This window comes from Polypterus senegalus, chromosome 8 (genome assembly GCF_016835505.1).
Source record: "Polypterus senegalus isolate Bchr_013 chromosome 8, ASM1683550v1, whole genome shotgun sequence".
NCBI classification, from domain to species: domain Eukaryota; kingdom Metazoa; phylum Chordata; class Cladistia; order Polypteriformes; family Polypteridae; genus Polypterus; species Polypterus senegalus.
The window spans coordinates 67,024,618-67,042,352 of NC_053161.1; the positions used below are offsets into that span (position 1 = coordinate 67,024,618).

Here is a 17,735-nt window from a genome sequence, read left to right on the forward strand (position 1 = left end):
GACATTTTTATGACTTTAGACCTGCTTTAGTTTTATCTGCAGTGATCTATCAGGTGGCTAGAAATGAGCTGAAAGCGATACCTGTGCCTGAACTTTCTCACTTCTCAGGTCTGGGAGCTATATTCTAAAAAACGTCCACCATGTGATATTGGGACATTTGTTATGTTCGCTTTTGCCTACCAAACACTTATTTAAAGAGCCAATTTATCACAACTGTTCTTTAAAATGAACTTTACATTTGTGTCTTCATTGATGTTTTACGTGCTAAGCAACTTAAACCTCTTTAGCTTTGAGCAAATAAGGCTACATGTGGACCTGATAAGAGTATTCCAAATTTTCAATGGTGTAAGTTTGATCCAGCACAGTTTGTGCAATTAAATGGTGAATCACGTACTCTAGGACACTGGTGGAAATTAAAAGGAAGCGTTTTTTAAGACTAAAGCCAGGAAACGTTTATTTATGTAAAAGATTCTGGAAATCTGGAACAAACTACTGAGTCGTGTAGTTCAAGCATAAAGCTTAATAGTCTGTAAAAAAATTTTGGATATAATACTGAGACCATACGATAACTTTACCATTAGCTTACTAAGCAAGGTTTATTGACTGAATATTCTCATATCATTTGTTAAATTTATTATGTTTTCGAAGTAATAGTCTAAGCAGAAATCACTGAAGAATTTCCCCTTGTTTTGTATGGGAGTGTAAATTTGGAGTACTCTTGGTCCCCTGCATAATGAAAAGAACATTAAATCACTTCACAACATCATTTCTATTACAACAGATCTATGCTTTACTCCTAGTAATCATGCATTTTCATTGCATGATTTGAGAATTCTGAAGTCCCAAATGGTAATGTTTTTAACAGTATTTAAAAAACATTTAAACACTAACTGATGATTGCCTAAACATATTTCATCAAACGATGGAAGCCTTTTATATTTTATTAGTTACAATTTCTATTTATTAGAAAACCATTTTTCTTTAGCCCTTTAGAAGAATGCAAGATGAAACCACAAGAAGAATATATAATACCCAAAAGTATTGTGAACACTTTCTTTTTCAGAAAGATAATTTTCCTCCCTCAATGAAATGCTTAAGTAAATCCATAATTAAAAAGAATAATGGACTAAGTAAATATTTTTTCACTACCTCAAACTTTCGTCTTTCAGAGGTGAATGAAAGAGGATATAATAGCAAAGAAATTACAAGATTATGTATTCATTCACTTTTCCTTCAGAGTCAAAGCTACCCTTGGGGTGCTAACATTATGCATTAATGTCTTGCAGATGTTTCTCTAATGTGCCGATAGTTAATATTATCCATTTTGTCATGTCTTCATAGTATTATTTTCTTGGTTTGCCTCTCATTTAATTTTTATATTTTTGGGAACATCCTCACTTTATAGTCAAATGGGCAGAAATGTTTTGCATTGGACCACATATACTGATTAAATAATGATATATCTCTTTCACACTTCGGCATTTTGTAATAATTTTTTACACTTACTGAATATTCAGAATTTCTCAACATCCTGTCACAATACTATATGTGATATCTGAGCATCATTCTTTTTTATTTTTTCTTAAGTTAAGGATTACACATTCCTTTGGTGCTCTGTGTTTCTAAACACGTACTATTCCAGTCCTGATGTTGTAGCTATTGACCCACCTATCTAAGTCCAGTTTTCTGTTTCTGTTAGTCTCTACATCTGTGTTTTTCAACCAAGGGTTCCACGAGTGCTAATCAAGGGTTCCGCCGAAAACGTCCTAAATCTATAGGACATACTGGTGGATAATTGCACAGGGTTCCGTGAGCAAGGTAACCATTCGCGCAGGGTTCCACTCCAGCGAAAAGGTTGAAAAACACTGCTCTACATACTAATCTTTGGTACCAATGCAATGTTAATACATTAGTATCCTTTTGCACATAAACTGTCTTAATAATAACCACTATTTTATCATTCTTCAACAGGAATATTTAGGAAACAAAAACCACATTGACAAGATAAATTATTATTATTTTTTTTTTACCTCAGAGGAATTCTTCTCCTCTTCATCCTTTCCAAGAAATACTGAAAAGAGGATGACAGAAATAATGGATTCCCCCGTCACCTTCTTGCATCAACATGTATATTAATTTCTGCAGCGCTGAGACTTGTTCCACCCAACACCATGCTTGTTTTCCCCTTTCTTGCATATAAAACATGCGGCACCAGTAGATACAAATCTCACTGCAGTGTAAGTTTCATATTCAGTAAGTCAACTTCTCATACATATATTCAGCTGTATAAAATGTATACAAATGCACCTCAGTATGTACTTGGTTAATTAATACTCAGTGAAAAGACTTGGAACACTACCCACATGTGCAAAAATAATACAAAACATTATGAACATAGGTGGCACGGTGGCGCAGTGGTAGCGCTGCTGCCTCGCAATAAGGACACCTGGGTTCACTTCCCCGGGTCCTCCATGCGTGGAGTTTGCATGTTCTCACCGTGTCTGCGTGGGTTTCCTCCGGGCGCTCCAGTTTCCTCCCACAGTCCAAAGACATGCAGGTTAGGTGCATTGGCGATCCGAAATTGTCCCTAGTGTGGGTGTGTGTGCCCTGCGGTGGGTTGGCGCCCTGCCTGGGATTTGTTCATGACTTGTGCCCTGTGTTGGCTGGGATTGGCTCCAGCAGGTATTCGGATACAGCGGGATAGAAAATGGATGGATGGATGTAAATGTATATTTGTGATATAGATTTATGAATGAGAGAATCCATTAATAATAATCGCAATGAATTACTATCAACTTTATAGTAACCTTTGCTTGAAATTTAATAACCCTTCTACTAAACAATACCACATGTTTTACTCTACACTTTTATTTGAATCACAAGCTTATGCCACTATATGTTTATGTATGCTTCTGTTCCTCCTTTACTCCATCATTATTCAATGTTTGCCATCTAGGGAATATGGAACTACTTATCATATTTTCTCCCAGGGCAATACACATATTGGAATATTGTCACATTGTTTATGTGCGCACAAGTCCAACACTTCCCAATTGCAAAAGCATTTTTGGGCCTGTGGTTATAGTGTGGGCGACTGACAGCTAAAAAGTTCTGGGCTAGGATTCCTCTCTGGCCACTAATTGGCTGTAAGACCTTAAAAGAGAAGCAGTATTTATCAAAAGAGAATTTGTTCAGCGACATTTACCTCTGCTATCCTTGTAGAAGGGCCACATGTGTTTTATTTTTTTAAGTAAGGGTCTGAATTCTATTAAATATAATTTGTTCAAGCTGTAATATAAACATTATGCAAAGATACAGTCCTTTATTAAATAAAAATTGAATTACATTTCTATAGCCAATAATTTATGACTAATATCAAGAAGTAACTTTGTTAGGGGCTGGAATTGGCTGCTTCATTTAAAAATGTAGAATACTAAAACAATATCTTTCATAAAAAAGAATTATAGAGTGCAATATATGAAATGATTCTAAGGAAGTATATATAATCTGTATTAATGACACTTTCATGTTAAAGTGTCCTGAAAAAAATCTGTGTCCTTTCTGATTTTCTCTAATTTTGATACTGAACATTTTCACGACTTCAATCAAAGTCTCAGATAAAGGATGTCCCTGTGAAAAACTAACAATATGTTTTTATATTTCATACTTCATTTATCTAACACTGCACATTGGCTTTTTTGTACACTCTATCCTCCACAGGTGGTGGAAATGGCTGTCTTGACACTCTAAGAGCACAAGGAATTTTAAGGAAGAGGACAATTCAGTCAGAGTTGTGTGTCTTTAGTCATGTTTTGTAGACAGAACAAGCAATTCAGCTGATTGAAGCTTGTCAATCATAGTCAATCATAACATCGAGCTGAATTTTAAAGGTTCCCAAAGTACTACTATCTACCATAGTATACTTAGCAACTTACAGTGGTGTGAAAAACTATTTGCCCCTTCCTGATTTCTTATTCTTTTGCATGTTTGTCACACAAAATGTTTCTGATCATCAAACACATTTAACCATTAGTCAAATATAACACAAGTAAACACAAAATGCAGTTTTTAAATGATGGTTTGTATTATTTAGGGAGAAAAAATAATCCAAACCTACATGGCCCTGTGTGAAAAGTAATTGCCCCCTGAACCTAATAACTGGTTGGGCCACCCTTAGCAGCAATAACTGCAATCAAGCGTTTGCGATAACTTGCAATGAGTCTTTTACAGCGCTCTGGAGGAATTTTGGCCCACTCATCTTTGCAGAATTGTTGTAATTCAGCTTTATTTGAGGGTTTTCTAGCATGAACCGCCTTTTTAAGGTCATGCCATAGCATCTCAATTGGATTCAGGTCAGGACTTAGACTAGGCCACTCCAAAGTCTTCATTTTGTTTTTCTTCAGCCATTCAGAGGTGGATTTGCTGGTGTGTTTTGGGTCATTGTCCTGTTGCAGCACCCAAGATCGCTTCAGCTTGAGTTGATGAACAGATGGACGGACATTCTCCTTCAGGATTTTTTGGTAGACAGTAGAATTCATGGTTCCATCTATCACAGCAAGCCTTCCAGGTCCTGAAGCAGCAAAACAACCCCAGACCATCACACTACCACCACCATATTTTACTGTTGGTATGATGTTCTTTTTCTGAAATGCTGTGTTCCTTTTACGCCAGATGTAACAGGACATTTACCTTCCAAAAAGTTCAACTTTTGTCTCATCAGTCCACAAGGTATTTTCCCAAAAGTCTTGGCAATCATTGAGATGTTTCTTAGCAAAATTGAGACGAGCCCTAATGTTCTTTTTTGCTTAACGGTGGTTTGTGTCTTGGAAATCTGCCATGCAGGCCGTTTTTTGCCCAGTCTCTTTCTTATGGTGGAGTCGTGAACACTGACCTTAAGTGAGGCAAGTGAGGCCTGCAGTTCTTTAGACGTTGTCCTGGGGTCTTTTGTGACCTCTCAGATGAGTCGTCTCTGCGCTCTTGGGGTAATTTTGGTCGGCCGGCCACTCCTGGGAAGGTTCACCACTGTTCCATGTTTTGCCATTTGTGGATAATGGCTCTCACTGTGGTTCGCTGGAGTCCCAAAGCTTTAGAAACGGCTTTATAACCTTTACCAGACTGATAGATCTCAATTACTTCTGCTCTCATTTGTTCCTGAATTTCTTTGGATCTTGGCATGATGTCTAGCTTTTGAGGTGCTTTTGGTCTACTTCTCTGTGTCAGGCAGCTCCTATTTAAGTGATTTCTTAATTGAAACAGGTGTGGCAGTAATCAGGCCTGGGGTGGCTACGGAAATTGAACTCAGGTGTGATACACCACAGTTAGGTTATTTTTTAACAAGGGGGCAATTACTTTTTCACACAGGGCCATGTAGGTTTGGATTTTTTTTTCTCCCTAAATAATAAAAACCATAATTTAAAAACTGCATTTTGTGTTTACTTGTGTTATATTTGACTAATGGTTAAATGTGTTTGATGATCAGAAACATTTTGTGGGACAAACATGCAAAAGAATAAGAAATCAGGAAGGGGCAAATAGTTTTTCACACCACTGTATTTAGTGCATCTATAGCTTTTCTTTGTGAAGAAAACCTTTGCAATGTTTATATTAATATAACTCCTTAAACATTTTCAACCCATGTTCTCACTTGGTTGTTAAAAAACTAATTTTACATTAATAGCTGGAATCCTCTGTAATTATTCTTTTCATAATTTTAAACACTACAAATATGTCACCTCTTAATCTCTGTTTGCTTGAACTAAAAAGCTTCAAGTCTTTTCTATTAGTTCACACCCAGCAGTCCTGGAATAAGCCTAGCCGCTCTTCTTTGGACTTTTTCTAGTGCTACAATGTGTGTTTTGAAGTGTGGTGACCTAAAATGTACACGATACGTCTGGTGTGGCCTCACTGTTTTAAATCTGTTTAAATTAAAGTTTTACTCTGCATTTTGTACTATATAACTTAACCTGCTTTCATAATTGCTTCTTTACTATGTCTAAGTTTAGACAGTAAAGAGTCCACAATGACTCCTAGATCCTTGTCAAAGGCTTGTACTCACAGGTTTCAGACCCACCTGCCTATTAAGTATTCAAATTTAATACTTTTATTTCAAGTGTGTAATACTTAAAGTTTACTTATATCATATTTAATTTGTTACAAGTCTGCCCAATCTCTGATCTGTTCAGGTCCATCATTATTAGATCATTGATATATCATCTGCCATTCCACCCAGTAAGTAGCTTGTTGTTTATGTTTTTATCACGATCATTTATGTGTACTGTATTATTAAAAATAGCTGTGGCTCCATCGCCGATCCCTGAAAGATACATCATTACCTAATTCTAAAAAAGTTCTGTATCATAATACCATTACCCTTTGCTTTGTGTGCTTAATATTATATGCACCTCTCTTACAGAATGCCTTTGATGCTTCCTCATAGAATTTCAGCACATTAGTGAAGCACAAACTCCTGCACCTAAATTCAGAATTTCTGCTCACTAATACACCTGCTCTATCATATACACTCACCTAAAGGATTATTAGGAACACCATACTAATACGGTGTTTGACCCCCTTTTGCCTTCAGAACTGCCTTAATTCTACGTGGCATTGATTCAACAAGGTGCTGAAAGCATTCTTTAGAAATGTTGGCCCATATTGATAGGATAGCATCTTGCAGTTGATGGAGATTTGTGGGATGCACATCCAGGGCACGAAGCTCCCGTTCCACCACATCCCAAAGATGCTCTATTGGGTTGAGATCTGGTGACTGTGGGGGCCATTTTAGTACAGTGAACTCATTGTCATGTTCAAGAAACCAATTTGAAATCATTCGAACTTTGTGACATGGTGCATTATCCTGCTGGAAGTAGCCATCAGAGGATGGGTACATGGTGGTCATAAAGGGATGGACATGGTCAGAAACAATGCTCAGGTAGGCCGTGGGATTTAAACGATGCCCAATTGGCACTAAGGGGCCTAAAGTGTGCCAAGAAAACATCCCCCACACCATTACACCACCACCAGCAGCTTGCACAGTGGTAACAAGGCATGATGGATCCATGTTCTCATTCTGTTTACGCCAAATTCTGACTCTACCATTTGAATGTCTCAACAGATATCGAGACTCATCAGACCAGGCAACATTTTTCCAGTCTTCAACTGTCCAATTTTGGTGAGCTTGTGCAAATTGTAGCCTCTTTTTCCTATTTGTAGTGGAGATGAGTGGTACCCGGTGGGGTCTTCTGCTGTTGTAGCCCATCCGCCTCAAGGTTGTGCGTGTTGTGGCTTCACAAATGCTTTGCTGCATACCTCGGTTGTAACGAGTGGTTATTTCAGTCAAAGTTGCTCTTCTATCAGCTTGAATCAGTTGGCCCATTCTCCTCTGACCTCTAGCGTCAACAAGGCATTTTCGCCCACAGGACTGCCACATACTGGATGTTTTTCCTTTTTCACACCATTCTTTGTAAACCCTAGAAATGGTTGTGCGTGAAAATCCCAGTAACTGAGCAGATTGTGAAATACTCAGACCGGCCCGTCTGGCACCAACAACCATGCCAAGCTCAAAATTGCTTAAATCACCTTTCTTTCCCATTCTGACATTCAGTTTGGAGTTCAGGAGATTGTCTTGACCAGGGCCACACCCCTAAATGCATTGAAGCAACTGCCATGTGATTGGTTGATTAGATAATTGCATTAATGAGAAATTGAACAGGTGTTCCTAATAATCCTTTAGGTGAGTGTAGTGTATAATGTTCAGTCTTCTACTTCATAATCTCATCCATTAATCTACCCATGATGCATAGTAAGCTTACTGACATATAGATAGATAGATAGATAGATACTTTATTAATCCCAAGGGGAAATTCACATAATCCAGCAACAGTATACTGATACAAAAAAAAAACAACACTATTAATATAATTACATGGATAAGACCAATCACCTTTTTATATGAGAGGACAACACTTGCTATTCTTAAGGGCTTATTTAGGATAATTAGGGGGGCAGAATCGATGAGGTCATGATGGGAAATTTAGACAGGACATTGGGATAAACCCTACTCTTTTTGAAAGATGCCAAGGGTTCTTTAATGACCACAGAGATTCAGGACCTCAGTTTTACATCTCATTCGAAGGACAGTACCATATTTTGAGCACAGTGTCCCTGTCTTTGGGACCCACACACAGACCATAGGGTAAACACCCCCCTGCTGACCTCACCAACACCTCTTTCAGCAACAACTTAATGTTTTCCTAGATGGTCTCCCATCCAAGTACTGGCTGGGCAGGAACATGCTTACCTTCAGGTGGATGACCTCTTCTGAAGTGCATGTGGTATGCCTGCTTGGGTACAAAGAGTTTATACCCACATATCAAAAAATTGTATTTTGGGTTAGCTGGCAATTCCAAATTTACCTTGTGTGACTAGAAGTGTGAGCTTTAGTGTGTGCATAAATAGTCACTGGAATGAACTGGTGCCTTGTTCATCTGCTGTTGTTTTCTGCTGTCAGAGTAAGCCCTGGCTCCCAGTGACCCTCAATTGTGTTGAGCCAGATTCAGAATGTTAGGCTGTTAAACAATTTGTTTAAAACTGAATTTAAAAAATATTTTAAAACATTTCATAAATATTTAGATATGGGTTAATTTTTAAACAACTCGTTTAATAATTTTTGTGCCTAATTAGTTTTCTATTTTGGTTACTGACAGTTAATTAATGACCACACAGCTAAAATGTATTCTGAGCACAATAATATCAGTGCCTCCTTCTAACTATTACCTGAATTCCCCTACAGTACAGTGTATTAGCCTGGCAGCACCAGGTACAAGGCAGGAATCAATACCAGATGGGATGTCACTCTAGCTCCAGGGACAAGCACACACACTCAGTCTGAGTCAGTTTACTATCACCACATAGCCAAGCATATGGACAAAAACTTGAGCAGAAAGAGAAAACTCAAACAGACATGGTAAAAACATTCAAATTTCACATAGACTGTGACTTGGCTGGCATACGAACCCTGCTCCCTGGAAATGCTCAACACTGCACCACCTTCTACTAAAGTATGTAATACTCTTAAAATGAATACAGTAAATCAGATGGACTATTCCTTGTGGTGATTGTTAACCACTGATCTAAATTAATTAAAATTGCTTTTTAGTGCAATGCAATAACAAATAGCTGAAACTGTCCAGTTTACACACTGCATTTTTTTCTAAATTATTTTAAGGAGCTGTCTGATTTACATGGCATTTTATTTTTAATAATATTGTTTTAACTTATGTCACTGTTAGCCCCTTTTCTACATGATAACCAGACTGGTAGCAGAGGCAAAACCAAGGGAAAGCATCCAGGAAAACACCAGACACCTCGGAGCATTTTCTCTAGGTTGATTTTCAATTGGGTATCCAAAGTGAATCAAATGGACGTTTAAACTAATCGTACTGTATGCTACAGGAAAAAGCTAGCACATACTGCACATATTAATGCATTAGCAGGTGGCAACAGGTGCATGTAATGGTAAAGACCAACGCACAAAGAATATGTGGCTATCAAGCAATTAACTTGAAATCCAGTTACGTTGAAGACTGCTGCATGGTTGTGATGTTAAGTTGGTGTGTTCATCTCAAAACCTGAGAGAGATTTAAAGAACACGTTAAAATGAAGAAAAACATACCACTAAAAATCAAAATGCATATATGACCTGAAGAGATTTCTTCTTCAAAAGTAAGCTTGCAGTATATGAGTAAATTGAAAGACAGAGTGGATGTATAGAAGTGTTATGCTAAAAATATTCTTTTTTTACTATAGAATAGCAAACAAACTATATACTGTACAGTACACCCTAGTTCAAAATGTGCTATGTGTAGCATTACTACAGGGAATTTTATTTAACTGTTGAATGTGTATTTAACTGATTTATTCATTTGGAACAGAGAAAGTAGCCCAAGAGGACAGACCCAGCCAGGAAGAAAGGTAACATCTTGCCCAGATGGGAGGCCAGGATGGAAGGACAGACTAGCTAGCCAGCTGGACAAGAAACGATTTTGTACCCAGCAGGAATGATATAATTGTTGGAACAGTGGAAGCCCAAACAATTCCATCCCCCATATGGCAGGAGGCAGTGGTTCTCTTGTAGCATTCTTATTTGGGCACCATCAAGGGTGCTTGGGTGTTGGTATCCCTGAGTGTCAGTAGAGAGGACCTTTCTGCTTTCCATATGACCTGGAAGTGCTTCCAAGATGGTGAACTATGGCACCGGAAGCATTCCCGCACCCATCTTGAAAAGGAGCCCACTGCCGCATGTTGGGAAGTCAAAGTCAAGAGGCAGTGGGCAACACTCTTAGAGGACAGAAGGAGGTAGAATTTGCTTTGTATTGTGTACTACAACTGATCTTTGCACGGTTGCTTTGGATAAATAAATCTCTTTCATTTTATCCCAGAATTGTGTTTGGCATTAATGTGTCTGAGGTTTGAGAATCAGTGGCACCCCCTGGTGGTTAAACTGTCAATCAATCAATCAATCAATCAATCGTTTCATACTACCATTACTATCCCTTCCTCAGGTTCTCAAAGGACACTTCCGTGTATGTTACAGTACTCTTGCTGTATCTCTTTTTCAGGATATGAATGTTGAATGCCATGCTGGAAGAGCTGTACAGTCAAACACAATGCAGTTGGTCTATGTGTATGATTCATAGCATTCTTATAATGTAAGAACAGCAAAATCTCTGTATGTATTGGAAGTTAATTTCGTTTTAAAAAGAGTAAGTCAAGAAGCCAAGAAGAATGCAATAATTGTCAATGTCCCAATCCAAACCACAAAGTAGCATTCGAGCTTTCATCACACCAAATACACAGAAACAATGCAAGAAGATTTTTGTGCAAGTTTTTTGCAACACTTCTTAAAACTGATACCAAATAAATAATCAAAGCACTGTAACTTGTTTAAGGGAGACAGTGATAAATAGTGGTGTGGTGTGCTAGCCAAGGCACTCGACTTCTGGTCAGCTCCCCTCCTCTGACTCATTTCCACTGCATAGTAACAGAAAAAGCCTTTGAGCTTTTAGATCAGACCTTGCACATGTAATGTATCCTGATCTTGTAAGTCAACTGGAGTGAGGGCATTAATTCATTACTGCCATATTTCACATACCTTATTTTCACATTACTAAGCATTACAAACACCTAGACACTTCCAGCGTGGCCCAGTTTGTTATACAGTGTGCATTAAAGTGTAAGTGTGTGCTTCAAAACTCACTCCGAATGCTGCTCAGACAGGCTCCAGCCCCTGAGATCCTGAACTGCATTCATTATTTTTGATAATGGATAAATGGATCAGAAAATAAAAAAGGAATTCAAACTGCTTTTAGTTATGTGTCTCTCAACTTTCACATAGCAGGCCTGTTTTGTATTCCTAAACTGCTTCCAGCAATGCCTGATTTAATTAAAACCACAGATTTCACTGTTACAAACCAGCAAAATCCAGACTGAATCTCCTTATGAAAGAATTTAAGAACACAAAACGTGATTTTGCTAAAACTGGCTTTCCACTGTTTAATAGTAAAAGAATTACTGAACCAGCCACAAAATCAGCACTGGAGCGCTAAGATTATTATCTAACCAACCACAAATATTACTTAAAACAAAGAATTTATTGCACTTTAATCTGTGAACATTTCCAAAACTGTTTGTGGAATTGACAATTTTCTAATCCTCTGGACCTACAGTTTGGCTTATGCCAACTTTATAAAATGCAATGTAAAGACATACTGCAGCTACAGGAGAAGCCTATGAAGTAAACGGTGAATCCTTCGACAAAAAAACGCAAGTCCTCTTCTAGCAGGTATGGAAATGTAAAGGAACAAAAAAGGCTTTTGTCCATTTGACACAGTGTTTCAAATTAAAATATAAGCACAGACTTTAAATGATGGGTTACTACACCTAGAAAAATGGAGCAGGATTTTTTTTTTAATATTATATATGAAAGAATGAATAACACAAGTGTTTAAAATGATCAAAGGAGTGATTGAGGTGAGTATGAGCTGCCCCTTAAAACCAAATTCTTCTACAAGGACATATTGGCATAGAAAAAAGAGTAAGCTACTTAAAGAAAAACTGACAGAAATGTTAGGAGACATTGCTTTATACGTACAACTCTAGATTTGTGTTACTGTTTATGGAGAAGTGTTGTTGAAAGTACTCCTTACAGACCTTTAAATCGTCACCCACCATTACTCTGTACATGTTGGACTGACAAGCTACACTGAACTGAATGGCCTGTTCTCATCAGGAGAATTCATTGTCAAGTATACACAGTACAACTACAGTCTTACTTGCCTAAAACCCACGGACTAGTGACTAGCAGTATAAGATAATGGCTTGGTATTGAACACAACACCATATACCTACATTAGGGTTTTGGTCAAGTTTTTTTGTGCTACTGGAATTTTTTTTTAACTTCTCAATTTTTTCCTAGAATGTGGAATGTTGTTCTTTCTAGTTTAACTTTTGTTTTGTTTTCTCATTTTTGTTTAAATGCTTGTTTTTATTTTATTGTTATTTTGAAACACTGTTTTTGCAGCTCCATTGATAAGACATGGTTCTACACTGCTACACTATGTCTCCCAGAAGTCATGCTATGATGTGGAAAAATATACAAAACCAACTGTGAGGGCTTTTTCTTATTGTTCTTCAGGTTATAATCATTTAACTTGGAGTTTTGTTTTGGGTTTAGTCACACATCCAGTAGTCCCCAACACTAAGGATCCTCCTAAACCCCAGCATTCCGTTATAAACAAATTCAACTCTTTCACTAGGATAGATTTACCTGATTTACATAAAATAATTTCTCAACTGAAACCCTCCACCTGCGTCCTTGACTCAATACCAACAATTTTTTCAAAGAAGTATCAGGCGTGCTAATTGATGATGTTCTTGACATAGTAAATTCGTCACTAGATACTGGGGTCTTCCCAGACTGTCTTAAGACTGCTGTAGTTAAACCCTTACTTAAGAAACATAATCTCGACCCCTCGGCTCTTGAAAATTTTAGACCCATCTTTAACCTGCTTTTCTTAAGTAAAGTTCTGGAGAAGGCAGTCATTATGCAGTTAAATGACCACCTAAATAAACATGCTATTCTTGATAAATTTCAGTCGGGTTTTAGAACAAATCACAGCACAGAAACTGCACTTGTTAAAGTAGTAAATGACTTGCGGGTAAATGCAGACAGAGGCCATTTATCTGTTCTCATCCTCTTAGATCTGAGTGCTGCATTTGACACCATTGATCACAACATTCTTAGAAATCGCCTTAGTCAATGGGTGGGCCTCTCTGGCAGTGTCTTAAATTGGTTTGAATCCTACCTGGCAGGGAGAAAATATTTTGTTAGTTGTGGGAATTACAACTCAAAGACACATGATATCCAATATGGTGTTCCACAAGGCTCTATCCTGGGTCCGCTGTTATTCTCAATCTACATGCTTCCGTTAGGTCAGATTATCTCAGGGCACAACGTGAGCTACCACAGCTATGCTGATGACACACAGCTGTACTTATCAATAGCACCTGATGACCCCGATTCTCTTGATTCACTAACACAATGTCTGACTTGTATCTCAGAATGGATGAATAGTAACTTTCTCAAGTTAAATAAAGAAAACTGAAATCTTAGTGATTAGCAATAATGGATACAATGAGGCTATTAGAAATAAACTGGATACATTAGAATTAAAAGTCAAGACGGAGGTAAAAAGCTTAGGGGTAATTGTTGACTGTAATCTGAATTTTAAATCGCATATTAATCAGATCATTAGGACAGCATTTTTTCACTTAAGAAACATAAATAAAGTTAGACCTCTTATATCACTGAAAGATGCTGAGAAATTAGTTTACGCGTTTGTTTTCAGTCGACTAGATTACTGTAATGCACTCCTCTCAGGACTACCCAAAAAAGATATAAATCGTTTGCAACTAGTGCAGAATGCAGCTGCTAGAATCCTAACTGGGAAAAGAAAATCCAAACACATCTCTCCAGTTTTAATGTCACTACACTGGTTACCTGTGTCATTCAGGATTGACTTTAAAATTCTGCTTATGGTTTATAAAGCCTTAAATAATCTCGCCCCATCTTATATATCAGAATGTCTGACACCTTATATTCCAAATCATAACCTTAGATCCTCAAATGAGTGTCTCCTTAGAATTCCAAAAGCTAAACTTAAAAGAAGTGGCGAGGCAGCCTTCTGCTGCTATGCACCTAAAATCTGGAATAGCCTGCCAAAAGGAATTCGCCAGGCTGATACAGTAGAGCACTTTAAAACACTGCTGAAAACACATTACTTTAACATGGCCTTCTCATAACTTCACTGTAATTTAATCCTGATACTCTGTATATCCAACTCATTATAATAACTATTCATGGTGGCTCTAATATCTGTACTAACCCCTACTCTCTCTTCTGTTTCCTTTTCCGGTGTCTTTTTGGTGGTGGCGCTCAAAGCACCGTGATGTTCCAACAATGATGGATGGATTAAAAGCCAGAAGTCTGTATGACCATCAACATCAAGTGACTCCTTGAGAACCCTAATTACAAAGAGGACTATTTTCTTTTATGTTAGGTAGAATGCCCAGAGGGGACTGGGCGGTCCTGTGGCCTGGAACCCCTGCAGATTTTGTTTTTTTCTCCAGCCGTCTGGAGTTTTTTTTTTTTGTCCACCATGGGCATCGGACCTTACTCCTTTTCTATGTTAACTAATGTTGTCTTATTTTAATTTCTTATTTTGTCTTTTACTTTTCTTTTAGTCATTATGTAAAGCACTTTGAGCTACTTTTTGTATGAAAATGTGCTATTTAAATAAATGTTGTTGTTGTAGTCTTCCAGGTTTTGGGTTCATTTTCATCCCCTGATACTTTATTACCTTGCACTTGTGTGTTCTACTTGTGCAGAACAACTCAATATAACATTACATAATACCTGCATATACAAGAAGCACTCATGCAGTTGTCAGTATGGCAGGCTATTGAGTAGCCTAATTACTTGTACAGTGGAACCTCGGTTCACAAACGTCTCTGAGCACGTACAAATCGGGTTACGACCAAAAAGTTTGCCAAAGTTTGGCATCTGTTCACGACCACACACTCGGTTGACGAACAAGCCAGTTTCCCTTCCAGTTCGTATTCGCTGATGATTTCTGCATGTGTTCAGTCTCTCCCTGTACTGTACAGTGTTCTCGGTGCATCACACAGAGGGATTCTCCCTCAAAACTGTAACCTCCTCTCAACCCAGCTTCCTCCTGTGGTATAGCGGGTCCACAGCTCCCATTAAAAAGGCTAGTTTTAATAAATAATCACCTCACTCCTGGCTTAGTGAGGGGGCATGGTGGTGTGTGGCCAAAACGGTTCCTGAGGATTTCGTGATGTGGGCATTTCTCACCTAAGTGCACAGGTAAGAAGCGGTCCGCACCGTAATTGTTCCCAGGAGCTGCTGATTGCCACGACTACCACGCCTCTTCATAAACAGAAGTGCGAGTCAGTTAAAGGGAAAAAGAAGAGAACAGGAAAGAACGGGAGGTTGCAAGAGAAGGCAGGAAGGGGGAGAAGGAGAAAGCCGGTGCAGAGACAGAACGAGAGCGAGAGAGAGAGAGAAAGAGAGAGCAAGTGCACGAGAGAGAGAGCACACGAATGCGAGAGAGCGAGCGAACGAGTGCATGAGAGAGAGAGAGAGAGGAGCGAGCGAGCGAGCACAGGCTTGTGTGCATCTGAGAGTTAGCGAGATGCTGAGGAGGAAGCCTGGTGTTTGTTTCAGTGTTATTCAATGTTTTTACATTTAGTTTACTATTACACTGTGCGTACTATGGTATAATTAACTATTTTTGTGCTTAAATATCTTTAAAGAAAATATATTTACATACAGTTTGTACGGTCTGGAACGGATTAATTGTATTTACATATAATCCTATTGGGGAAATTACTTCGGGTCACGACCAAATCGGGTTACGACCAGAGTTTTGGAACGAATTATGGTCGTGACCTGAAGTTCCACTGTACTTGTAGATGAAAAAGTCTCTCATTCCATTGGAGCATGTTTAACTGTTCTCTACTATTTGTCAAGGCACAAACAGGAGAAAAATTAGTGTGCAGCATGGCTGAGGTCTTTCACATTAATACTGGTCGCCTTTCTAAAGTAGTGTGTATTACGTGCCGTGCTTTGCAAAAGTATTCAGACCCGTTACCAATTCTCTCATTTTTCTAACTGGTGGGAAATTAGTGTGAAAGACAGAGACAATAATAGAAGTGAGCAGTAAACATATTGCGTAAGATGAAGATTCAATAGGACAGGTAACTCTTAATGGCACTCACAGTTGTCTAGCCATTTGTTTTGTTATTTCTCTCCTTGTCTCCTTCCACGTGATTACTTGAGTCATTTTTGTGAACCTCTTGTGTCTTCTTTTTAATCCTCTAATGTCCATGTACATGGCAGCTCTCAAGCACAACAATCTTCATTCATACCTTCCAAAAAAACTGATTGTAAATATAAATAGGAATAGACACATTTTTTTTTTTAGCTTTAGCTAACAGACACCTGTTATCGTAACTTCAGGTTTGCCTGACACCAGTGATGTCCTGAATCCAAGTTATTCTAATGAGTGTCTTCCAAAAGTAGTTGTAACCCTTTGTATTTCTGAACGCATTTGATGCAGATTTGTAGGGCCCAGTATCAGACACAAGGCAATTACCAGCCTTAAATAAGGCACCAGGGCATCACAGGGTACATACACCGAGGCAGATTCCAGTTGCTGTAACATTTTTGTCTGATGAAAGAAACTGGCAAGCCTAGATAATGGGAGGTTTAGTAAAAAGAAGCAAGGTAAATGCATAGATTTATGGTCTTGTCCAATGCAAAGTAAAAATGAAAAAAGGGAAGCACAGAATGAAGAAAGCATATATTGTGGACAGTATTGTACCACTGCAGAAGGATGATGGTGTAACCCATACCTCAAATTTCTAGTCTAGTCACATGCTCATATTCCAGTCAGCTGTCAAACAATCAAAAGGTGTAACTGATATGAGCCAAGGCTAATAACACAGAAAACATATAAACTGCAAACACAAATGCAAAATGACTGGGCTAAGATCAGTGAGTTAGGAGAACTAAACACAGAGTCACTATGCTGTCTAAAAAACATGATTTATTATTGGATTAAAGTAAATTCTTTTAAAAAATCACTTGTAGAATATACAATATTAATATATCAATATGGAAATCAATTGTACCCATCTCTACACAGCCTGAAGGTATTTTGAGTGGAGAAGGCACTTTATCCGAGTCACTTTCACTTTGGTAAACAAGCACTTCACATCTAAAAGTCCTTGAACTTAATCCAGGATTACTCAAAGGTACAAAACTGTCAGCTGAAGAGAAACTGCATCCGTCTAACAACACCCCCCAGCTCTTCCAGGGTGTCAATTTGCACTGAAACCTGAACATCCAAATGGGATTAAACATGAAAGTAATTTTGAAAGAAATTCCCTGGATAAAAAAACAAAGTGAATCCCACTCAGACTGGAGGCCAGACCCCTAGCAATGACCTTGTCTCCTCCCAGCAGTTGCTAGCTTCACAGAGCCAAGCGTCCAGTAAAGCATCTTTCATTTCATCCTTTTGTTTTTTCTTGCTGTGACTGTAACAGGTGTCTGCTTTGAACCAGGACAAGAATGAAGGGAGCGGATCACTGCT

The 17,735-nt window shown here is 38.3% G+C and overlaps 1 protein-coding gene and 1 long non-coding RNA gene across 3 annotated transcripts in view; one reads left to right on the forward strand and one right to left on the reverse strand.

The window, feature by feature from the left end:
* LOC120534007 overlaps positions 1 to 10,861 on the forward strand; it is a 211,459-nt gene extending 200,598 nt beyond the window's left edge. The window contains exon 3 of the long non-coding RNA XR_005634663.1: positions 9,933 to 10,861. This is a non-coding gene — a long non-coding RNA (uncharacterized LOC120534007). The remainder of the gene's footprint in view (positions 1 to 9,932) is intronic.
* The window catches only part of cped1 (cadherin-like and PC-esterase domain containing 1), a 333,365-nt gene that overhangs the window by 166,494 nt on the left and 149,136 nt on the right, over positions 1 to 17,735 (reverse strand). The window lies entirely within an intron of this gene.